This window comes from Mytilus californianus, unplaced genomic scaffold (assembly GCF_021869535.1).
Source record: "Mytilus californianus isolate M0D057914Y unplaced genomic scaffold, xbMytCali1.0.p SCAF_4, whole genome shotgun sequence".
Classification (NCBI taxonomy): Eukaryota; Metazoa; Mollusca; class Bivalvia; order Mytilida; family Mytilidae; genus Mytilus; species Mytilus californianus.
The window spans coordinates 89860983-89888772 of record NW_026262690.1 but is presented as its reverse complement, the minus strand read 5'-3'; the positions used below and the strand labels follow the sequence as shown (position 1 = coordinate 89888772).

The 27790-nt window shown below is 32.0% G+C and overlaps 1 protein-coding gene across 1 annotated transcript in view; it reads left to right on the top strand.

The window, feature by feature from the left end:
- LOC127698793 (fibroin heavy chain-like) overlaps nucleotides 1–27790 on the top strand; it is a 108085-nt gene that overhangs the window by 48017 nt on the left and 32278 nt on the right. The gene's annotated exons all lie outside the window — the stretch shown is intronic.

The following is a 27790-nucleotide window of genomic DNA, read 5'->3' as shown; positions in this document are numbered from 1 at the left end:
TCAGTATCATTGGTGTATGAATGACATTTAGGGGTCATACACCGCAAACAATTCGGTACAATTAGAAAAGGGAACTTTATGTAGGGTCATAAATAGGGCAAAACTCAGTACCAGTGGTGTATAAATTTTATCCACGGGTCATACACCAAATAAATCAGTAACAGTTCTACAACACCCTTTTATTGGGGTCACACACAAATAACAAATCAGTCCTAGGGCTGTATAAATATTTTAAAGTGGTCATATACCTTGTACAACTCAGACTAGTGTTGAATAAACATTGTTTACAGTCATTTATCTCCAACAACTCAGTTAATGGACGTATTCTAGGGGTCAAACACCTTACACAACTCTGTACCAGTGTTATATGAACTTTATCTAGGGGCAATACACCTCGAACATTTCAGTACCAGTATTATATAGAGAATAATATATATACAGTAAAATCCGTATCACATGTTGTACCAGCCCGAGTAACGAATATCAGCCAGAGGGACGAAGGCCCAAGAACTGATATTGGTCGAGTTGATACATCATGCAATACGGATTTTGCCATGTATTAATCACTTTATCATATATTCAAACAGAGGACTTTATTTTTCTAAATTGAGGTCTCGATCAAAATATTAAATTATATTTTGTTTCACTTTTTGGACAAGCAGAAAAATATTCTGGCCCTGGTCTACTTAGTAAGTGAAAATAAGTAATGTGGTCGCCTTCAAGTTGGAAATCAGCATTCTGACAATATCGAATTTGCTAGTCCTTCCCTAAGAATTAAATGATTGTCCCCTAAATTATTTCATGTTATGAATCATTTGGTTTGACTGACCCCAAAAAATACATAAAATTGCCAAATCGAAAACATGTATTTAGTTCTAAGAAACCCTACACCAGTATCAGATCATTGTGGCCACACAATTAGTTGTAAATAATAAGGTCTGAAAGCTCAACAGTAGAATATAAAAATGGGTAGCTTTATGAGGCACCGATTGTCTAGGTGGTGATTCGTCTTGATACCGAACTGTCTTTCTTGAGTACCGAAATGTTTTCACGGATGCCGAATTGTCCTGGCGCCTATTTGTCTCAGTACCAAAGTGTCTAGAATTCGTCAATGTTATGCCGTAGTCCGCGGACAGAGGAAATGAAAGGGGAACCTCATTTTCCTCACTCTGAGATGACCAGTCTTTGTTCTTTGTTTTAAATTTTACAAACACATTCAGAAAAACGATGTTCGATATGAACAAATTTCAGGCATGGCTGAAGTAAATTCTGTTTTTCTCCCATTTCCACTGTTTTCGGACTGCAATTTAAACCTCTTGTTGTCGCTTATTAAATGTGGTTACATGTACATTCATATCATGCCAGGAAATACCACAACTGTACGTCATATGTCCAACTTTGACGTCATTCGATATATGACGTCACGCCTTGATGACGTTACATTGGAGACCTATTGAAGAAAAAGATTTTACTTTATTCTTTGGTGTTTTATTTAAAAGAGATGCGGTAATGAACAAGTGCTTGCATAAATTAAATATATGAACACGTGTGTCCCTCCGGTAGCAAGAGGGTTAACATGTCCTTCCTTGTCATCTTCTGAAATCTCAAGCGGATAACAACTGAGGAGTTCAGAAAACTGTCTCGAGATGTTCCGAGAGGGGTGCAGTACGGGGTATGCGATTCGGGATATGCGATACAGGGTAGATGATACAGACTGGAGAAAAGAACCTTTATTAAATATACAAAATTTCTGTATTCAGTACTAAATATATGATAAATGAACGTTATATTATTAGTTATACAGTGTGCTAGTGACTTAATACGATAATTATTGACCCCGTATATATCGTTTCGGGTCATTAGCACACTCTGTCAGGAATTCATCTTACCGACTATCTTGATATGTGGAATACCGACTAGTGGCCTATTAAAATGATCAAGTTTTCAATATAAAGAACCTACTTTCATTGGTCTATATAAAAACAAATACCAACAATAACAAAATGTTAGCCTTTAATCTTCTGACGAAACGCGCGTCATCGTATCAAATTATAAGCCTGGTATTTTTGATAACTATTTACACCACTGGGTCGATGCCACTGCTGGTGGACGTTTCGTCCCCGAGGGTATCACCAGCCCAGTAGTCAGCACTTCGGTGTTAACATGAATATCAATTATGTGGTCATTTTTATAAATTAAGTGTTTGCAAAAGTATGAATTTTTCGAAATACTAAGGATTTTCTATCCCAAGCATAGATTACCTTAGCCGTATTTGGCACAATTTTTTGGAATTTTGGTCTTCAATGCTCTTCAACTTTATACTTGTTTGGCTTTCTGTTTATTTTGATTTGAGCGTCACTGATGAGTCATATGTAGACGAAACACGCGTCTGGCGTATCCAATTATAAGCCACACCTTTGATACCTATTAATAGGCAAAACGTTTTAGATTTTTCTTCAACGTCATATTGTTGTTATAAAGGAACGTAGCACTGGTACTAACCGTGTATTAAAATACTAACCCAATATTAAATAAACAGGGTCTCTACATGATCGCTTTAAACCAATGATATTCCTATATATGTATAGGAGGTAGGATAAAGAGATCATAAACCTCCAACATCTCAGTACCAGTGTTATTGAATGTTATCTAGGGGTTAAACACATCGGACATCTCAGTACCAGTGTTAAATGTACGTTGGTTCGGGTGAAACACCTCGATTATCTCAGTACCAGTGTTGAAGGAACGATTTCTATGGATGATATACCGCTAATAACTCAGTACCATTGTTGTATAAACATAATCTAGTGGTAATATATAAGTGTTGTCAACGATTAACTGGTTATCTGGGTAACTGTCGGAAGGACCGATTATCAAAAACTTAAATCATTAACCGATGAATCGGACCGTTTTCATTTTTTAATAGCTTTGATATAAATGTATATTGAAATCATAAAAAAAATAATAATATTTTGAAATGATCATCGTGGTACTTAACGAGATCAATATCAAGTTCATTTGGGACTTAATTAACAATGCACACATTTCAATTTTACCTAATTAATTAGCACGAAGACACTTTGTCTAGTATCAGCTTTAGACTAAACCTTAAGTAAACATGCACCTTCCCTATGTCAGGAACCTGATGTTCAGTGGTTGTCGTTTGTTTATGTGGTTCATAAGTGTTTCTCGTTTTTTATATAGATTAGACCATCGGTTTTCCTGTTTAAATGTTTTAAACTAGTAATTTAGGGGCCCTTTATAGCTTTCTGTTCGGTGTGAGCCAAAGCTCCGTGTTGAAGGCTGTACTTTGACCTATAATGGTTTACTTTTACAAATTGTGACTAAGATGGAAAGTTTCATTGGCACTCATACCACATCTTCTTATATCTATGATTTGTAAAGGTGTGTAAAACATATATCGAACAATTGTAATCTGATCAAATTTTACGATTTAGTTGTGCTTTTCATTTTAACATAATATTGAGTAAACCTAAACGTTAAGATCAATACTGTAAATTCAGAAATTATTGCGTTCACTTATTATTGCGATTTTTTGAGAATGTTTTAAAATGCGAGATTTATTAGCCATGAACTATAACTTATGTTTTAGGAAAAGGTGTGACGTAAAACTTTAATACATCATTTTATATAACCATACACCGTGATACTGCACACATTTCTTTGTTTTTGCTGTTTGTTAATTGAATGATTATTTTTGCGTAACGTTTAGTGAAAAATATTTCATGCATATTCATGATGAGAACACATTAACAATTAATTCAATTTGCAGGTCGTGTAGTAAGGGTCTACCGGTATGGACGGTAGGACATTTGGAATGCTATATTATAAAATAAGGTTATATTTGACAGAAATTAAGACTTGAAACAGCCCACCTACTGACCCTAGAGAGGTGCTACAACTGTTATTAACGAGCAAAGAGCGCGACACTTTCTTAATAGTATACAAGAGGCATCGGATTTAATGTCCCCACTATGACCAGACCTGGCTGCAAAGTTCATACATTCCACACAGACAAGAGAACACCCAATTTATGGAAGTGTTTTACCATATTTCTTTACTCAGTCATCCTTATGGTACATTTTCTGTATACATTAACTTTAACTAGCAATGAAACCAGGTGTAATCCACCATTTTCTACATTAGAAAATGCCTGTACCAAGTCAGGAATATATGACAGTTGTTATCCATTCGTTTGATGTGTTTGAGCTTTTGATTTTGCCATTGGATTAGGGACTTTCCGTTTTGAATTTTCCTCGGAGTTCGGTATTTTTGTGATTTTACTTTTTTCTTTTAACCGGGTAACTAGTTTATTGGTCGAAAGATTATCCGTGTAACCGGTTACGTAAAAATGTTCAACTTGACAACACTAGTTCATATACCTCGAAGAAATCAGTTACAGTGCTATATGAACATTTTCTAAGGATCATTTTCCTATCACAACTTAGAACTAGTGTTGTATGTATGTTATCTAGGGTCATATACCTCGAACAACTCAGTTACAGTGCTATATGAAAATTTTCTAAGGATCATATTCCTATCACAACTTTGTACCGGTGTTGTATGAACGTTATCTAGGGATCAAACACATCGAACAACGGATCACCAGTGTTACATGAACGTTATATATGTGTCAAAAACCTCGAACAACCCAGTAGCAGTGCTATGAAAACGTATTATAGTGGAAATACACCTCGATCATTTCATAACCAGTGCTACATAAACGTTGTTTAAAAGAAATACTCCCTTGTTAAGCGTCTTGGTTTTCCAGGCGTAGTACCAGCGTTGTATCAATGTTATTTAGTGGTCAAACTCCTCGATGAACTAAGTAACAAGGTTGGTTGAATGTTATCTAGCGGTTACATACCTCCAATTATAAGTACCAATGTTATATAAACATTATATAAGGGTCATACAACTAAAGCAATTGAGTACCCTTTATTATATGAACATTTTTAAGGGTCATTTATCTCCAACAATTCAGTAACAGTGTTGTATTAATGTTGACTAGGGGTCATATACCTCAAACAACTCAGTAGCATTGTTGTATGAGTGTTAAATAAATATAATGTTACTATAGATACGGGAATAGCGAAAACAGTTTGATTTGGCCAAGAGACCATCACAGTCCAAAAGAGGAACCAAACCATCCTTTTTGTAGTAACTGTTTGTACAGATTTTTTCTTTTGAGACTGAATTTATAGAATTAAGAAAGGACTGTCATTGCTGTTCATATCTAATTTGATTAAAGTAAATGCCTTTATATAAATTTGGTCTTTTAGAAAAGATATGCTTCTATCCTCGTATGTCACACTGAACAAAATCGGTGTTCTTGTAAATAGTATGAGTCAACTAGAGTATCCTCATAGTCCTCATAATGCAACCACTTCTTAACTTTTCCTTAGTTACAATCAGTACATTCGCTATGATTTTTCAATACACATGCTAAATACTAACATAACAGCTGATGCCACAAGTCAAGAAAGAAATGCTTGTCACTCTTAAACGCTGGCTTACCCCGGGTTTTAAAAATGTTGGTGTTGTTTATATCTTGAATAAGTACCATCTTTAAATTTGACGCCTTCATATGCTAGCATAATTATGATTATCACATTAATTTGTGTATGTCTTTTTTTTTATCATATTAAAGTGCCCTGAATTGGAAGTCAACATTCTGACAATTCTGAAACTTTAACACACGCACTTATCTCTAAACAAATATACACATGCACCGTTTATTAACTAGTAAAGGTATAAAGAGCATTTTGGAGGAAGCAATCTTTGTCTTGGTATTGAAAAACCCTAGTGTTTTGAATGAGTATAACATTTTATGAAAATGAAATAACCTAACATGTCCACACCACATTGATACTTGACCGACACAAAACAACGACCTCTCTCGGGGATTGATATATTCAAAAAAATAAGAAGACCAAATTAATAACGTACACACAGAACATTGAAAACTAAATATTCCAATAGTAGAGCTTAATTTTATGAACAGAAATTCTGTGCATTTTCCTAAAAGTTTAACATATATATTATTACCGTTTTTAGTAACTTTAGAGTTCAACAAATTGAAGTATTTTGATGGGGAGTTCCGGAATACGAAATAATTTAAGCGATACAAGCACCTCCTCTGTTTCACTCACTATTACAAAAGTTAGGGAAACCTAATGAAATTTTATTATACTATATATATCCCAAACACTTAACCAATATCCATGAAAATAATGATATTTAATCTTACAGATAATTTGTATTAGTATATTAAAGACAGGGACGTGATATACTATTAATCAGGCTGTTGATTTTCTATTTTGAATTATTTCATGCAGGTTACTTTATGATATAGGTTTCGCTCATTGTTGAAGGCCGTCCGGTGACATGTAGTTGTTTACATCCTCGTCAATTGGTCCCTAGTGGATCGTTGTCTCATTAGTATTTATACTACATATCCTTATTTTCATATTCGATATAATTTTGTGCTAATCTGTGAAAACGGTATGGCGAATTCTCCTTAAATATTTTTGACATAGTGGTCATATTCAAAATGACTTCTAATCTACAGATAGAATCACCTCATCCTTGTGTTATAATTTTGATTTTATGTTCAGTTTAGACTTATATGAAAATGTTTATTTACCAAAAAGATCAACAGAATGCTAGTTTTTATATCATTTCAAATATTTCGAAGGAAATATATGAAATATTAATAGATAAATTAGTTTTAAGAATTTGTTTTTGAAAGTATGATCTTGGAATTTGTCACTTCCAATTTTCTTGTTGTAAAATATTTCATCTATTAATATATTTGATGTTTTTGAGAGAAGATTTGGGAACCTTGGAGTTCTGTGTTTTTGTTATTTTACTTTTTACGTAACGAACAAATCTTGTATTGTCAAAATGTTGACAGATTTTAACTCCCAAGTCAGCTGACACAATAGCAAATGTAATTCTAATTAAGTTAATATAATAATTAAAAATACGTTGCGATTACTTGGTCAGTTAACACTTCTTTATTGTATTAAGCATACATTTCAAATGCTTCTTACATCCCAAATTGTGAGGGCAATTAATTTCTTGATTAAGTAACACATTTGATTGATTATACCTGAAGCAGTCCCTCAGAATAATAGAGATTTATTTCTATTTCAAAAGTGTCACTATTTAATTAAGAAATGACCGTGAAACTAATTGCTGGTTTTAATCATAACTGTTTCGGGTGGGTCATACATATGGAACGCCACAGCTGTCTTATGTGGAACTCTGATATTACTTTATGTTGTTTATTATTACTTGATGATATTTTGTCTTTACTTAATATGGTTTTGACATTACGTAATGATGTTTTGATATAACTCAATATGGAATAGTCATTACTTAATGATATTTCGATATTACACGATATGGTTTCGTATTGACTTGATATAGTTTTGTCATTACTCAATATGGTTTTGTCATTACTCGATGTGGTTTCACCATTATTTTATGTGGTTGTGTCATTAGTCAATGTGGTTTTAACATTTCTTGATGTGAATGATGTGAATGTGACTTAACGTTATGTAGTTGTTTCATTACATGATGTGGTTTTGTTATTTCGTAATGATGATTTGCCTATTCTTTATATGGTTTTAACATTACGCAATGATGTTTCAAAATTTGACGATTTTACACTACGTGATGTGTTTGTTTCATTATTTGATGTGGTCCTGTCATTCTTTGATGTGGTTATCCCATTCCTTGATGAGGTAAAACCACGTGACCAATTCGGAAAAAAATATGTTCTATTTTTAAACAGATTTCAATATATCGTTTGTTTAATGTGCTTTGGATGGGTATCGCTATCCATTGAGTTAAAGTTAATTAAAGTTCGAGTGGTTGTTCAGAGTTATTTGGTATGAAAAAGTGGAACGGCAGACAATAATAAGAAAAAAATATTAAAAAGTTTACAGTATTTCGGACATAATTGGGATATCCCCAAACCACTTGGTCCTGTTGTTTTTATCCTAAGTTCTCAAACGGAAGCAGTATTTTTGTAATAAATTTGTAAAATATTCCACGGAACCCTGTGTCTCGCCTGATATTGCTGCTGTAAGTGTAAAACCGTCATGTTGATCGGCTGTACATTTATCTATACATTTATCGGTAAAAAAAAAAACAAAAAAACTCCTATACAAGTTTTAAAACACTTCATGGAGGTTTACAAATTTATCATGTCAAAACAGTTTAATTCGGTTTTATTTAACTAAAATAAAACTGTATGGTTTTCAACAATGAGCAAAACCCATACCCTATAGTAAGCTATAAAAGGTCCCGAAATGAAAATGATAAAAAACTAGAAACATAACGCTCTATAGATAGATAGATACAGTCCCTGTAACGTAAAAGTTAACACTTTTTTCATTCGGGAATCGTACGTACAGCGTTCGGGAATCGTTCGTATAGAGTTCGGTCATCGTTCGTACATCATTCGTATAGCGTCCGTACAACGTTCGGTCAGCGTTCGTTCATCGTTCGTTCATCGTATGGTAAATGTCATCGTTTAGGGTTTTGTGTATCGTATGGTTCATGGTATCGTTAAGCGTTTTATTTGTCGTATGGTACATGGTATGGTTTAGCGTTTAGCGTTTCGTTTATCGTATGGTATATGATATCGTTAAGCGTTTCATCTATCGTATGGTATATCGTTTTGTTAAGCGTCTGATATATGTTAGGCTTTAATTTCAGAAAGTTATTTCAATTATTATTTTGCGTTAAAATAAATTAATGTAAAAAGATGCGGGATAAAAAAAAACAATTATTAGTTTGGATTGATTGAAAGTTGGTTGCGTACTTGTATATCCCAAACAACCAAACGGATGCCCCCACTTTGGCAAGTTTTTTTTTACTGCCAGCCGTAAGAAAATCTTTAGTGACCATATTTATATCCTTTTGTCACCCTTTGGACTATATTAGATTGGAAAGATTGGATTGGAAACATTTCACTTGTTAATTAAAGCAAATAAGTTATCTTATTTATTCATACTAATTGCGTAGTTCTTGATGTCTTTTTGTAATTTTGAATCATTTCAAATTCGATCTTATAAAATGTTAAAAAAAACTAACCTAAACAATACCCTTAGTGAATTGAAACGTGAACTATTTATTTACATAAAACATATTTAGTCGTAAAAATAGTATTGGTTGTAAACGTTTTATCTTGATTGAGAAACGTTTAGCAATGCAATAAACTTACTTTAAATGTACTATAACTTAACGTAGATTTCGAACTGTAAACCATTTCTTACCGATAGAAAAAAATATGCAACTAATATCATTATAAAATACCCTGCTATATAAAACGAAGTGGAAACATTTCCTTACATCACATTTTGACATGAATAACATGAGACCAATTTGAAATACCGCGAAATAAGTCTCTTTCTTTCTCTCTCTCTCCTCCACCAAATATTTCCTTGAAACAATAAATTATATATAATGTTCTATAAATGAGGCTTTATATGAGATACACGTTTTATATCTAAATGTATTTGGATTTGTACCAGTGGCACGCGCTGATTACAAAGTCATTTAATTTCAAAATAATAAAATCTATTCACACCAAACTTTATATTTATGAGTTATATACTCATATCTTCTTTTATCCATGTTCTTTGTGGCCTTAAAACATCGTTTTAGTGTCCTTAGTGCAAACACGTTGGACTTAGTACACTAAGAAGTCCTTTGCGGTATTTCTGCACACCGTTTTGGTATTTGATTAATAACTGGATTCCCTCCTCCTACCTATTTTCGGGCTAGTTTCTGAGTGCTTAATGCATGTATGTGATCTTATTCACCATTCAAAATGATTGTTCACGAGTCATCTGTAAACAGCCTTGCAAAGTATGATTTAACAGCGCGCATTATGTTTCCATTTAATTACTCCTTTTTCTATAATAAGTTCAAATGTTGCTTTATTAAATACACCTAGGTACGTATTTGTAAACTTATGTTATTACTTTATTTCAAGTATCTTTTTTGTCTTCTTTTTTGGCTTCAATTACTTTTTTTTTTCTAATTGACTTATTCGTAAATCGAAAAACGCAGAAACCTATATAGAATCATATGGCATTGAATGATTTCTCCAACTCAAAACTAGTTATAGATGCCTCTTAAATTTTTTTTTTCTCGTTGGGTTGCTTGTCCATTAATTGACGTTTACGCCGTATTCTTTTTTTTCGGTATTTGTAAAAAAGCCGCTCATCGATCAATTTCACAAGAAATCTAATACTCGTAAGTCATGTACATTGAAGTTTAACTTGCTAACAATTTTTCGTATACGCACAAAGATAAAATAAATGAAACACTTTTAAGCTGTTTAAATCATGCATTGAATTTTGAAAATATGAATTTTAAATTGCTTCAGTCATTTAATGTATAATTTATTTTTGTTGTTGTTCACGATTAATATTTTTAGATTGATAATATAATTGCATCATTTTTTAAGCATTATAGAAGTCACAGTAAACATTAAACTTATGCATGGCGGAAAAGAAATATACGAAAACGATAGGTGCAATGTTCATGCAGCCTTGCAAATAATATTTAAAAAAAAAACTTTTAATTTATAAAACTTAAGACTTTAATTTAAGTATTTTTGATGGAATGTTGAAGTTTCCAGAACATAGAAAATACACAAGAAAATCTATTAGTACGCTAGTCTATCAAAATGTGCTTGCTGTCCATTTTACAATATATTATTTAAGAATTTAGTGTTTTCTTATTCATTCTGACATCTGTGTCCCTGGATCTGAACAAGAAATTGCGAGGACGTTATGCTTATCAGTTTACATTTAAAATGATTTTTCAACAGAATGTTATCTATATAAAATTTTAAATTTTTTGTTTTTCGTTGCGAAAACAAAATGGCCCTAAAGCTAAATGTCATCGTCAGATGTATAATGGAAGGTGATAAACACTTAAGAATATATACCACCTGCTTGTTCTTTTTACCTGGACACAGATCTTATTACGTAACAAGTACGAAGGTAAAATTATCGATTTGGTATATTCAGTCGAATATATACGGTATCTCTGGACTGGGGTTTTTAAGATATTTTGATCTGACAATGTATGTAAATTTATTTGTGCTTCAAATCACTGATTTCAAATTATAGACCAATCTCATTATTATCAACAGTGGGAAAAGTATTTGAAAAAATTGTATTTAAAATGTATTTAATCACTTAATTAGTTATATTTCAAATTTACAAGAAAGCGTTTTTGTTTCAAGTTCATATTCGCCTTTTTAGAATACTAATGCAGGAGTTCCACAAGGCTCTGTATTAGGTTCCCTACTATTCCTTATTTATGTATATGAGATAGCTGGTAATTTGATAAGTCTAACTCGATTGTGTGCTGATGAAACATCCCTTTCTAATTTAAGTATTATAGTCCTTACACAATAGAGGATGTCTTTACTAGCGATTTAGAACAAATGTCAGCATGGTCTAAAGATTGGCTTATTGATTTCAATCCTAACAAGACAATTACTATGCTATTCTCCTGTAATTCTTCCCCAGATGATATTAAAATAGAACTTCAAAATCAAGTAGTAGAATTGTCTCCTGTCATAAACACTTAGGGATAACTTTTGATTCCAATGGTAAATTCTATACACATATAGAAAACGTTTTAAATTGTGCAAGCAAAGGGGGGGGGGGAGTCTGACCATCGTTTCTATAGTTCTATATCTTTTATTTTTTTACCATTTCACTGTTTTCTTTATTCTTCTGCCAATTAATCTGTATAATAATTGTCCTAAGCATGCATGTAATATTTGCCACTGGACGTTAAGCAACAAACAATCACCTCTTTATTCTGTTATCTATATTTATTTATATCTATTGGTCCCATGATTCTCTGTTCTTTAAACCCCATCAGAGACATATATTATATGTCTCTGACCCCATTCACAAGAAATAAAATGATAACCTTTTCCTAATCTCATACATATACGTACATTGTAATTGAAACAGGAAAAATATACAGTCATATTACTGTATGCTGGAACTAATAGATAAATGTATAAGTTCACGATTATCTTCTATAAAATGCAATTGCGTTTTAATTAGAAACAATGACAACCAAATTCTATTTTTGTGGAAAGAGGGGAGACAGTTTTTTTTTAAACAAATTATTGGTTTCCTTTGAAAATAGGAGTGAAAAGAAAATACGACAATTAGTTTATAAAAAAAGTCTTGTTTGAAAAAAAAAGTTTGTTGTTGAATATAGTCACAAAAAAGACAGTTTTGAAGGAAAAAATCACAAAAATGATAATGTGAGAATTTTGTTATGAAGACATATCCCATACATCGATACTAATATTCTTGGCACTAAACATTTATTTGTACATATTTATTTAAAACACAGATGTTGGTTAGTAATTTCTTTCCTGGTCAGAAGATGATATTGTATTAAAAACCAATAAAAATATTCGTACTTTTCCAATCAACATGTACATCAAATCTTTTAAAATGAGACATTAGGGATAAGAAATGTCTTAATTGATAAGTTCTACATTGCATTTAAAAAATCCATTGGAAGAATATTTTAGAATTAAAAATCATCGCCCGCTGTTGGAAGTTCAGTTTCGCCATTTTTCGTGCTTGTCATGAGACGATATTTCAGGGGTTTCGATTGTTAAACTCATTAAATCAAATAACGAACATGTTCCATCTCAACATGAGAAAGAGTGGCTCATTTACTTCTATCAATGTTTATCGTTTATAAGATGTTGTACTTTGCTATTTATAAACGCAGAGTAAAATTAGAAATGTTTGGTATACAAATTTTATATTATTCATCTTAAAAAATATTCAGAAGATAATGGGAAATATCAAAGAATCATGATATAAATTTAAAGAAAAGAAGAAAACCCAACTCATTTTTTATTAAAATTGAAAATCCAACTGATGAAAAGTCGTATTGACCTCTAAAATTCTTTACACAGAAAACAAGTACTTATAGTATCTTTAAATATCCAAATAGAGTCCGTTTTGTAAACGAGCACTGGACATTATTGTTATATTTCTATTCAGACATTCCACATTTTATCAACCGTTACTGAACTATTTTTGAAGATTACGAATCCGTGGCTTCATTGCACATTTAACGCAAAATACATTTTGTTTTTTTTATTAGGAAAATAGTTACTTGTGTGTAAAATAATTTCAATGGAAGCTTTTTGAAGGTATTTGATAGGACGTACGCCAATTCATGAGGGCGTGACAAATTGTCACCAATGTCAAATCAAGTTTTTCTGTTGTTCAAAGTTTGACGTGCGGTGATGTTTGAACAGTGTTGAGTGTATTTTACATTTGTCATTTCGGAGTCTTTAATATCTTACTATGCTGTATTGATTTTGCTCATTGTTGAAGGCCGTACAGTGACCTTTAATTTGTCATTTCTACGTTATTCAGTCCCTGGTTAAATTCTCTCATTAGACATTATACATTTATTTCCCGTGTCTGAGGGAAATATGAAGATTTGTTCACCCAAGAATATTCATATTTCACGAGGGCTCTGCCCGAGGGAAATATGATTTTTCGAGGGTGAGCAAATCTTCATATCTCCCGAAGCAAAGGGAAATGAATGTTTTATTCCACTGCCTATGGTTTTTTTACTATCAATACATTAAATATTATTTTGCATACATTTTGTTTTCTTATCCGCTTGTTTTTATAAGCTAAACTAAACACGGCATACCCATTGATAAACTGTACCGATCAAAATTTAATTATAAGTCTTTTTGTTTTATCGTCTGAAATAAATTTGAACATGATAATGATTATTGCTATCGCTATTTTAAGAAGAATAAGAAGTTCAAAACGTTATGTACATTAACCGCGCGTAACGTCACACGATGTAATCCCGACATTTCAGAGGGGAATATGATCCTCAGAATGGAATATGAAGATTTGTTCAATGACACGTGGGATAGTCTCAACCAATCAGATATTGATTAAACTATCAATATGTATAAAAAGTGGAATAATATCCCATCATAGATGACCGACCGTGCGAGGGCTGTATAGCCAGTCAAGGTTGTTAAAAACTTCCATATATATATCATAGATGATCAGGTTTGATATAAAAAAGAAAACTACATTATCGTATCTCGGATATATATATCTATTAAATATAATAAAGAAAACTTTAAGTAAGATTGAGTACAACAAAAGCTTTGCCTTATTAAATCCTTGATGCTGTCTCCATCAGACTGTCAAACACCGTCATCCTACGAATATAATTCCTAGTGTGAACAGCGCTTAACTTGCATGTTTTTTTTAATATACTTTCCCAATTTATTTCTTGAAATTTAATGCATGAAATAATAAGAAGGGGGATGAAATTACATGTTAAAACAATTTGGGTGCTGAATCTTTATGTTAAGGAGTGATTTGGTCCAGTTAAAAAAGGTAAACAATAGTAAATTTGTACGTCTGAAGCTGTCAAACTGAATTTTAGACCCCCTTATCACAGAATTGTCAATATTTTGAGTTAGAGCGGGTAGAAGTTTCTATAATTTTTATATTATTTGTCCCAATTGTAGTACACTTCACTGTAAAAATCTTTTTGAAATAGAGCAGGTGCAATTTTTTTAATTTGAAATTGTTGTCTAAAAGAAATGCACTACGAAATAAATGTGTCCTTGGGCCTAATTGTTAACGTGCTATTATATGTGATAAATTGTTGTAAACAATAGTAAACTGAGTATAATAATTTATTTACAGTACGCACTTCCTAGTTTAGTTGTGGTGATAGAAATCTTAATATCATTGATATACAGTTGAGAAATATGGTGCAGTTCTTCAAATGCAGATTTAAACCTTATTAATATTAAACCCAATCCCGCATGGCCGCCAGCTGTGGTCACCCTGTTGAGGGTAGTATTCATTATTTTTTAAGTGCCCTTTTATCAACGAAGCTAGAGAAATATTGTTTTCAAAATTAGAAAAGATCTACTATATCCATTTTGCTTCTATTGGCTGGTAACGGTGACCTTTCATTTCAGCAAAACAAAGACATTTTTGAGTCTGTACAATCATATATCAGAAATACACAAAGATTTAGAACATTCAATTAAACTGACTCGGAATTCCTCCTTCCCAACTCTTCAAGGGAAACTCCGCGAAAAAATGAAAAATTGATATTTTGTTCTTTAAGTATAAAAAACCACATGTTCATAAATAAAAAAACTTTTATTCTCTATGAAAAGAGATCAAAATCGATTTTTGAAATTCACTATCAGTTCTCGACATATCGCCATCTTGTCGGCATGTTCGATCTAAAAAGTCACGTGATATCTAAAAAACCTCAAAGACCAAAATGAATCAGGGATTTATTGACCGTGCGTTAAAAACTCCCATCATCAATCGGGGATTACCGTAGACGATCTTTCAGTGTGAAAATGTCTTGTCTAGCGTACGGCTGTTCTGTCCGACAAGGTTATGACAAAAGTCTAAATAGTTTTCCCAAACTCACAAAAAAAAAGAAAGAATTGTATCAGACATGTTTGTACAACCTTAAACTAACAGCAAATAGTTGCATCTATAGCAAGCACAAGTTGATGTATGAAGACCATTTTGAAAAATCTTGTTTCGAGGGAGATTTGGTGGTAATTATACTTTTTTAATAACAAAATAACCTATCAGTTCTGATAGCTATCATAATAGTTATCAAATCCTTATATGATAAGATCTCGTTGATTAAAAAAAATAGATTTGATGAGGAAGAAAAGTTTCAATTATAAGAAAGAAAAATGCAGTATTCTTGTAACAATCACTGATTTACAAAATATTCTTTAGTATGCCTCTTTTATATAAAGTGCATTGATTTATATAAAGAATAGTTCCGTATTTAGACAAGATAATTTTTCAAATTAATAAAGTTATACGATAAATAACATTTGTTTAATTATGATATTTAACGACTATTGACAAGGAGCAATGTTAGGAAGAGGTTTTAGCTAAGACAAAATATGTTGATATAGTATAATATTCCCAGGTTATAGAAATGTAAACATCGAAAAATTGGACATCTCAATTTTTTATTAAAAGTGTTTTTTAACTAATCTTTTAACTTTATCAAATTGATACGGGATCAATTCGGAACAGTTACTTATAAAGACACTTTACAGTTAAATGTGTGACCCTATCTGGTATGTTTGGTAACAAATGTATAGTTGTTTTTTTCTTTTTAAATTTTATTTACGTTATCTTATTATATATATATATATATATAAAAGTCTAAATTGAAAACAACGTTCAAACATATGATTGCGTTGGATAAAAACCGCAATTTTTATACGTGAGCATGTAAAACAAATTTCTTGATAGAGGGGTCTAAATACAGCACAAACAACAATTTCCAAAAGACCAAAAAAAGTGAAAAAGTCTATTTTAACAAAACGCATTTGACTAACAGGTCGAACAACTGATGTTCTTAAACCCTGCTGACTGCCATTGGCGATTGCCAAATAAATTGATCACCAGATCTAACGAAATGGATCTTAATATTAATTTAATACCAAACAGAAAACAATGAACTTGTGGAAAAGATGGTATACCACAAACATGAGGTGAAAAATTTGTACACCATATCCGGATTTCGACAATTAATGTCTCTTCAGTGATGTTAGGGATCGAAACAGTATTTGGAAGGCCATATAATTTACCCGAATTTAGGATAGACTCTTGAATTTTAAAGAGTCGAAATAGGATGAACGGATCATATAAACCCGAAGGAAAATATAATACAAGCCCAAACGAAAAAATATATAAAAGTCTAAATTGAAAACAACGTTCAAACATATGATTGCGTTGGATAAAAACCGCAAATTTTATACGTGTGCATGTAAAACAAATTTCTTGATAGAGGGGTCTAAATACAGCACTGTACAATGAACTTGTGGAAAAGATGGTATACCACAAATATGAAGTGCAAAAATTTGTGACATTTAGTCTATCCTAAATTCGGGTAAATTATATGGCCTTCCAAATACCGTTTCGATCCCTAACATCACTGAAGAGACATTAATTGTCGAAATCCGGATATGGTGTACAAATTTTTGCACCTCATGTTTGTGGTATACCATCTTTTCCACAAGTTCATTGTTTTCTGTTTGGTATTAAATTAATATTAAGATCCATTTCGTTAGATCTGGTGATCAATTTATTTGGCAATCGCCAATGGCAGTCAGCAGGGTTTAAGAACATCAGTTGTTCGACCTGTTAGTCAAATGCGTTTTGTTACTTTTGGAAATTGTTGTTTGTGCTGTATATATATATATAATATATATATATATATATATATATATATATATATATATATATATATATATATATATATATATATATTTTGGCTTCCTCCCGAATTGATAATAGGTATGTCAGAATTATTGATAGATGTCGTGTCAGATCGACACATTCAGTTAGTTATCCCAAGGATGTATACTATATTAGATACACGTCCTTGTGTACTCCAGTGACATCCTGTCGACTAAAAATTCGTATTACACAATTATATAATACACCTGTTCATGCATGGCTTCTGTATTGAGGTACCCGGCGTGCACAGGTAACATTTATTGAACCACATATATTTGTGTTCGACGTTGTTTATCTTGTGCGTGTTTGAAATTATAAAGTTCCACCTGTAAATGAATGATGTTCTGATAATAATATTATCCACTATTTTTGCTGATAATAAGTTTTAAAATTTTATAAACATGACCTTATTTTTTGTGAAATAGATACTGTTTTGTCATGATTCTGGACCCTTCTTTTAAAAAAAAAATTCTTCACGCAAATACAAGCTTTTGACGAATGGCAAACATGCAGATGTAAAGTAATGCACACTTATAGTCAGTTTCAATATTTATTTATTGAAGATAAGAGAGCTCCTTCTATGTCCAATGTCCCTATCTTTATAAGGATTAGAACGACAGTGGAAATAGCCATTGTAAAGGAGCGGAGATAGAGTGGCATCGTGAAAAAAGATAACCGAATAGAGAACAATATACTATATAGAGAATTATCGACGAAAACAGTAATGGTAATTGTAAAGGAAAAGAGATAAAGAGAGGCATAGTAAAAAAAATGTTTGCTAGACAAATTTACTGCTCGTTTGACATTTTTAGTTATACAAAATCACACATCGTGTTCCAAATTGGTATTCACGTGCGATAACTTGATGTATAGCATGGTTAAAAATAAATAAGTATCCCATTCGTTATATCGTAGTGTCACTGTGTTTCTATGTTCAATTTATTTAGTTTGTTAATGATTATGTAAATAAGAATAAATCTGTATAAGAACTTCATACCCGTTAAGTTATTGCCTGTAGGCGTTTGATTATTGTTACATTTAATATATATATATAGAACCTTTCATACATCTTAAAGTAAAAGATGTGTCAGTCTGATTCAAACGACATGAGAAGCCTGTAATACTAGTACGACTCGAGTATAGCATGTAAAAATTCCTACTCAGTATGGTTTTATTAGAAATCTTTTCATACAGATAGATAACTCATGATCCGACATTCATGTAATATTTGCCACATGACACTCATATTTCTCTCTACCATCATCATCTTATTCATTAAATATTGCTGTAAACATCGATGGTTCACACCCAAACAAAATGGGAGTAATATACCTTTAGAGCTTCTCCGTGGTATACACTTGTGAAAATATATAGACGAAATTCGTTATTAAAGAGAATCTACATCTCACAAACACAATTTTTGAATTACGATTTTGAGTGAACACCCATCAAACCATTACGAAATGGCAAGATATAACCATGCAGGCATTTAGTTTTCGTCAGACACAAGATAAATAATCACTCTCATAAACGTATATATATGCATGCAGTTTCAAATATCAAGAACAAGCGGTCGATGTCTATAGATCATTGTTAAGTCGGTTTACTAGCTGTTCAGAGTCAGGCATGTCACTTGTACATTCTTGGCCTTCATATACCCCATCCGATGATGGGAACCCTTTTCTGATAGTGTTGACAACATAAGCTTGTATGGTGATTCTGTTTATCTGTACCAGTGGTTGGGCTCTACTGCCCCAAAAACAAACTAACGAAACGCTACTAGTCTGCTTTGTCTGTTAGAAAGAACCTTTGGCGCTCATCCTCAATGGCGCTAATACGTCAGGAAACTTACAAGTCTACTAGTAAAGATTGTTTCAAGAACAACGAGGTTGGGACGAACTGTTCTAAAATCGTCAATATCAGTTATACATTACTAAGATATGCCTTTTATTACAACTACTGTATAACTAATTTGGATTAATGACGGCTATCCTGTTCAGCATTGCACAAAATTATCATAGAATATAAAAAAAACTTGTTAAAAAAAAATCCTCAAGCAAAATAATGTATTAGCTTAGATTTATAATGTATGTATATCCATTAATGAAATAAACGATATTTTTTACAAATAATTCGTTTAAGTGATTGGCAGATTAATTTGATTATGAAAGAATGAAATGTTAAAAAGAAAATTTAAAAAATCACGCATGTTGTACTGTTGTATTATTTTTTTTTCAATTAAAACTTAAAAATAAAGATTGTTTTACGATTGTTAGCATTTTAACATCGCCAGATTTAAATACAAGTTAAAGAATTCCGGTAAAGTAAATTAAACAGATGTGCAATTATTATTAATTGGGAAATGAAACATTTAATTTTTAAGATTAAAAGTACTATTCTTTTAACTTCATATTTTAATTTTATGCAAATTGCATAGAACGTAATCGAAAATTGTTCCACTGTAATATTGTATACAATTCCGGAATTGACAAAGATTGAATGTTTATTTTCAATTAATTTAAACAATTTAATTATTGTTTCTCTATTGTCATCGGATATTTTATCTTGGTGTATTAAACACGCTATACTCTTTCTGTTAATCCATTCAAATTGACAACATACACACCTGTGTACGCTTGAATTCACACCTGTGTACGCCTGAGGATAAATTGCTGCAAGGTAAAGTTCAAACGAATTCTCCTCAAATCGAGAAATAAACAACGACTTTAAAAAATAATATAAAAGTTCTGTTCACATATATTTTGCATTGAAATGGTTATCAAATTTATAACGGTAAATAAAAACGTAAAATATTTCAGTTCAATATCAGTAAAAATGTTCAATAGATATTTTATGAAACAATCTCAACAACAATTTATGAAATTTAGATTTTTTGTCAAAAGAGAAGCACAATTACCCCAAAGCGAATTGCGAGAAGTGGTTTCGTATTTCGTTATAGAAAAAAAAATACTAGTAGTTTATGTAAAGTAACGACTCTCGTACGGTGTCGCGTTAATATCTTTTTAATAAATTGGTGCAATTGGATGCAACAAATAATGACCATAAAATGTCAGGTTTGCGAGATCAGACAGTAACCTAACCAGTAAACAATTGAAAATCTAGGGATCAATATTTAACATTCGTCAACAATGAGCAATTTTCATAAATAAAACATGATTTAGTCGAATACTTTGCGAGTAAAGAAAAAGAGACTACCATAGATTTGTTATTAACCCCAAATGCTTGATGGGTACAAATCAGTATTCAGGAGTTACCTTTTTTGCATTAAACCACATTACAACAGAAATTGGAAAATAGGACGTGGAAGTATTTCTAAGACATTGTTGTTTTCCTGTTCTATGTAGCTTTCTTATTGGCAAACATGGTGATAAATTTTATAGATGCTGTCAGGCACCGACCATTGAAACAATCGATCTGTTCAAAATAAGAAATGAAAATAACTGTTTGGTGTTGGGTTTTTTTTTTGGCAAAAAAGAAAAATAACCGTTTGATTTGAAATTGTTTAAAATTATTTTGAAATAGATTTATGAAAATAATTTACATGTGATAAGGCTAGACTTTGTGGCGTAGGGATGTGATTGAGTGGTTTTGTTTACAACTATTTCCCATTATTTCGGCAGTGAAAATCTGCAATAATTATTTGTTCATCATGTTGTGTGATTTACACATTATAACAAAACTAAGAATATGACGGATGAATTTAGAGTTAGCTGTTTAATGTCCAGTGGCAACTATTATATGTATTATTAGGAGGACATTTTAAATGTTATAAATATGAAAAAGGACATCCTTTGTTATGCAAACATGTGTATCACGGCACAAGCGATGACCTATAGACCGTGTGTATCATATGTGTATCTAGGGTGGGGTTGCTCCGAATAAAGGAGGTATAGATACAGGAAAAAAAAGAAAAAAAATATAAAATTAGAATAGACTATAACGGGAAAAATAAAGAACAGAGGAAAATGGTATAAAAAAATTAAAGAATAGAGGGTCTAGTTTTTTTGCCGGACAATTGTTGATGATAGTTTAAAGTCAAGTGCATTTATAGTTAAAATAATACACAATCGTATGTACATTGGTAGGGATTTATGTTTAGGGTTGATGAGGCACATAACGAATGATTGTTTTTATTTGAAATTACTCGAATATTTGTTTTTTTTCGACTGATTTGATAGATGAATAAAAAAAATCTATAATCTAAAAAAATGGTTTAATTACGATATATGGATACAACTGCTATTCAGTCGATTTTAAAATACATGCGATAAAAGAGAATACATAAAAATATTTAACAAACCTTTTGGACAAAAGGTCAACCTTAAGACCCCGAATATACTTTTGTAAGAACATTAGATTAATTCCGAATTCCATCTTAAATCGATTGTTCATTTAGGTAAAAAAAAATGTTAATACCTTAGACTATTTTCAAAAATTGTTGACTGAATACCCTGCAGACTGCAGTTTACTCGCTCATTCACCAAGTACGCATTTCTACATCTAACTAAATTCATAATCGTATCTTTTAATTTGTTTAAATTTATTTCAGTGTTTATTTTTCAAACTTTTTATGTAAATAATTTTGGATCAACATCGAGTCAGATCAAATTATAATTTATTAAATTATTAATTAAAAACTGAAACATGCATCCAATCTAAATTTTACGCCTATTATCACCTATATAAAAAGATATAACAGAACACCATTCATGTTTTATATTTAAAAAAAAACATATACGCTAAACGAAACTATGCACGCCAAGAAACGATGTACGCTAAACGATACGATATACGCTAAACGAAACGATGTACGCTAATACGCTAAACGATACGGTATACGCGTAATGAAACGATGTACGCAAAACCATACGATGTACGATAAAAGGGCGCTTATGTTATCGTTTATGGTATGGTTTATGGTATATGGTTTCGTTCGTACATCATTCGTTCAGCGTCCGTACAACGTTCGGTCAGCGTTTCGTTTGCATTCGTACACCGTTCGGGAAGCGTACGTACATCGTTCGGGAAGCGTACGTACATCGTTCGGGCATCGTCCGTACATGAATCGGGCATCGTTCGTATTGTTAACTTTTACGTTGCACGGACTGTAGATAGATAGATACTTTATTCTCTAAAAACTAAATACAAGTTTACAGAGAAACATACAATATAAATACAGATACAATAGTCGAGGTAAACAAATCCAGTATGATATTCTAAAAGTAATATACATGGCATACATGTTTAGTAACATGTATAATGAAAGGTTAAACTCAATAGAAAATAATAAAATGGAGATGGAGACGCCGACGCCACTATCGATGATGAAATATAGGTTTGTTGTGTCTCACTGCCGCTACATTGATGTCGCAGGTTCGACACAAATCAAAAGACTTGAACTTTATTGTTAACAAATGAAACACTTCAAATCAACTCACACTAAAGTTACAGGGAAACGGGGGAGGGGGCTAGGACTAAGCGACAAAGCATCAATACTATAAAATAAGAATTCTCCGATTTATTTTAGCGTAAATGATCATTTGAACTGATACGAATATCAATCTTTTATTTATAATCAATTGAATTCCCTGATTTACCTCGCACTAATTGAAAAATAAACTTTTTGGAATATCTGTTTCATATGTGACGACGGACATGTTCCAGTGGTCGTAACCATAAAACCGTCATCTTTTCCTTGAATGTAAACTACCAAATAAAACCAAATCACTGGGTTTGTACTTTCTCGAATAACACGACGGGTGCCTTTATGGAGCATCCGAGATCACCCCGATGGATTTGTATTACCCAGTCATACCGATCTATTGAAACATCCAAATTAAACTGTTTCGTATGCCACCGCAACTGAAAGTTGGGGGGGGGGGGGCATATTGTTTTACCCCTGTTCGTCCGTCCGTCCGTCCGTCTCTGTCCGTCCAATTATGGGTATATAGTTATTCCGCATAACTCCTCCTACAGTTTGAATCCTAGGAAGTTTTCTCTTTACTGTATGTTTGTACATATATTGAAGGTGTGCATGTGGTCAGGGTTTTTATTTTTATTATCTTTTGCTCTTTTGGGAGATAATTGAACTTGGTCATTTTTGGGGGTATAAGCGGTTAAATGAGTTGAGTGCGGGGGCATCACTTTGTCTAGTTTACATTTTTTCTCGTGTTGTGCTGTTACACAACTGTAACAGTCCGATGTAAGGTTAGGATTTAGCGCTCACATACATGTTAAACTCCGCCACGTGCACTTTCTTTATGTACCTGCCCCAAGTCAGGAGCATGAAGTTCAATTGTTGTCGTTGTATAAATGTGTGTCATTTTTTTTTTGTAGATTGTTTATTGATAAATAAGACCGTTTGTTTTTTTTCGTTTGAATTTTTTCACATGTTGCATGGTGGCCTTTTGTAGCTGACTATACGGTGTGTTGAAGGCTGTACGGTTGCCTATATATGATTTCTTACATCCACTGCATTTAAACTCTGATGGATAGTTGTCTCATTGTCAATCACACCACATCTAACTTTATTTCAACTTCTATGTTGCGTTTTGTATACTGTAATATTGTTTATCTTTGTACGCATACCCCGGAGCCCTCTTTTCGGAAGCCCGAGTAAAAGCCCTTGTTCCGCGATAGAAAATTTAATTACGAACTCATATAAGATAGCTCGAATTTAAACTCAAAATCTTAATTAATCTAAATGAGACTTAAATTCGAATCTTACTCAAACTCTACCCTAAAAAGTGACTCAAATTTAATGTTGTAACTAGAACTCTACCTCAGTTAAATGTGACTCAAACTCGAAGTCCAACTCGAAACTCAATGCTAACTAAAACTTTAACTCTAATAATGACTTGAATTCGAAATCGAAGACTAACTCAAAGTTTAACTCAAACAGTAACCCGAACTTTAATTTGAACTCTAATTCGATGGATGGCCACACTCATCCAAGGCACATACAACATGGAAATCTATCTAAAAGTAGAACAGGTTTTTCCGAATTGGTCACGTGATTTTACCTCATCAAGTAATGGAATTACCACATCAAAGAATGACAGGACCACATCAAATAATGAAACAAAAACATCATGTAGTGTAAAATCGTCAAATTTTGAAACATCATTACGTAATGTTAAAACCATATAAAGAAAAGGCAAATCATCATTACGAAATAACAAAACCACATCATGTAATGAAACAACTACATAACGTTAAGTCACATTCATATCAAGTAATGTTAAAACCACATTGACTAATGACACAACCACATTAAATAATGGTGAAACCACATCGAGTAATGACAAAACCATATTGAGTAATGACAAAACTATATCAAGTCAATACGAAACCATATCGTGTAATATCGAAATATCATTAAGTAATGACTATTCCATATTGAGTTATATCAAAACATCATTACGTAATGTCAAAACCATATTAAGTAAAGACAAAATATCATCAAGTAATAATAAAACAACATAAAGTAATATCAGAGTTCCACATAAGACAGCTGTGGCGTTCCATACATACAGTTCATAATCAATGTTTAGAGTTGCTATTTTTTTTTTTTTTTTTTTTATCTTTAAGTGAATCGTTATTCTTACATGTATATTTGCCAATACATCGCAAATCATTCTGAAGATTCGGGTTTAAGATTCATTTTCCATAAATGTTAATTTTGCACACACCTGCATCATTTTGATGAATTGGGTAAAAGGTTTTTTCATATGTGTATCTAGCTATGTAAATATGTTATTTAAAAAAGTCATCTCATCGTATTGAAACTGTATGTACTCGAGTTATTTAGCTTATCAAAGTTAATGTAGAAAAATATATTATCAACCGTGCGCACTGTCAGAAGAAAAAGATTTAGGGTAGACAGTTAAAACAAAGTATTTGTCAAGCGCAAAATTTAGCTCTACAATGTTTCGTATCAAACACTTCAGTTCGTTGTACTTTCAAACTATAAGCAGCACACTTGTGTAAACAGTTCAGCAAATATAACATATACTATCATTTGAACTTTATATAATTTTAAAATATAAGGTATCGCATTGTGCTAATATACTTACATTCTGTTCATATATTTAAATAAAGGCAACAGTAGTATAACGCTGTTCGAAACTCATAAATCGATAGAGATAAAAACAAATCAAATGATGAAAATGATGTTCATAGTTGATTATATTAAGTACCATGCTTGAACATGTTTCATCTTTACACGAATCATATTCTTTTATCATTTTCAGTTCATATTATATCAATATTGTTGGTTATTATTTCATTGATTTTATTCTGACTTTTGAACTTCTTCTTTTGAAAATTAAACTAATTGCTGTTTTTCCTCATAGTAATTTTAGGTCCTTCATCATCCCCCTTTGTCCGCAAGGTGTGATGATGGTAAGCCAATCACAAACAGTAGATGTCATCAAACATTATAACCCAAAACGTAATTCTGACACTTATTTGTGTAGTATTTTGAGGTTCTACCAGCATATAAACATATTCTACAAAGATGGCACAAGAATGAAATATTTATACTTTTGAAAATCTTTAAAAAAAAATATGTCTATAATAACTCGTAACAAAAATTCTATCGGAAGACATACTATGAGTTGTCTCCAATGTGTTTATCATTTTATCACGAGTTGGTTGACCGTTATGGAATATCTGTTTCACGGATAATGTTCCAATTGTCGTAACCACAATTCCGTACTCTTTTCCCCGAATGTGGCCTACCGAATCGGCCTTATCAGCGGGTTTTCCTACATTGATTAACACGACGCGTGCAACATGTGGAGAAGGATCACCTTACCTATCCGGTGCACCTGAGATCATCCCCGGTTTTTGGCGGGGTTGTGTTGATCTGTCTTTAGTTTCCTATGTTGTGTTTTGTGTACAGTTGTTTGTCTTTTGGTCCTGTTCTTCTTTTGGCCATGGCGTTGTCAGTTTATTTTCGACTTAATTCGTTTGAATGTCCCTTTGGGATCTTTCGACTCTCTTTTTTCAGTCTGTTTACGGATGTTCGTGAATACAAAATTAAGGAAACTGGCATAAAAAGTGCAATTTGATAACAGATAACCAAAAAGTCTTCAACAGCAACGTTTCACTTTAAAAAAACATTTTTATTGTTTTGTAATACGCAAAATTATTGAAATTTTGAAAAAGTATTAACTCATCAAAAGTGTATATTATTAACTCTCTGACGTATTCAAATACCAGTAGATTTCAACAACCGTAAGTAGTATATATATATCATCACATTTTCTTGGAGTTTTTATTCTTGTCATGAACATAACAAAAAGAACTGTCTTGTTATCTTTATTTTACTCATATTTACTCGTTATGAGAACTATTTACAGAGAATGATTGTTTCAAAAAAGACTCCACGCTATTTTTTATCACATCCAAATATTTACACTATAAATAATAGAACTTGAAAAAATAACAAGATTCAAAACAAAAAGAGGAAAATAGTGAATATTTTTCTTCGATAATGACCAAAACTATCTGTCAACTCCTTATAGGGGTTATTGTCCTTCAATGACTTTTGTTTACCAACTTTTTTGTTTTTGGTTATCTATCAACAGAAAAATTATCAGCAACATAAAATCTACAAAAAAGCCAAGTGCTTCAATCTACAATCGAATTATACAGTAGCTGTTACCCCTAAATTTGTTCCCATATTTTTCGTTTTTGCATATTATCTTCAAAAATATAATGGATAGACAGAAACCTTGTCTGACAAAAATTATCAGATTTTGGCACACAGTTTCCATTCATCACAAATGCGTTGAATCAGATTTATGCAAAAATGCCAGACGAGTCATACAGGCTCCATGGATCATCAAGTTTTCCTCAGTAGCTTACTCATGTTTGATTTAGGGAATTGAAACGTTAAAGATCAAACTCGCCTTTAAACCCAAAACAATAGTTAAACATAAAGATACACTACATAGAATTGTTCAACCTCAATTCAAACATGATATAAGCGGTTGACATTTTATTATTATCAACCTCTTGATTTCACGAATATTGCAACAAACAGTTTTAAAAGTCTTCCGATAGTAAATACCAAAAAATGAATATTGAGAAAAAAGAAAACATATACTAAAATATACTTTCTCTTTTAGCAAAGAGAGTTGGATTTTACCCTGAAATATTGAATTATCCATCAGCAACAGGTTATTTAAATGGATATATTAATCATCACGAATACGAATACGACCATGAGGAACCGAGAATTGCTATCAAAACTATCCATCAGGTTAGGGGGAGGGTTTTGGAGCCAACAAACTTGTTTAACCCCTCAACATTCTGTATGTTCCTGTCCCAAGTCAGGAGCCTGTTATTCAGTGGTTGTCGTTTGTTGC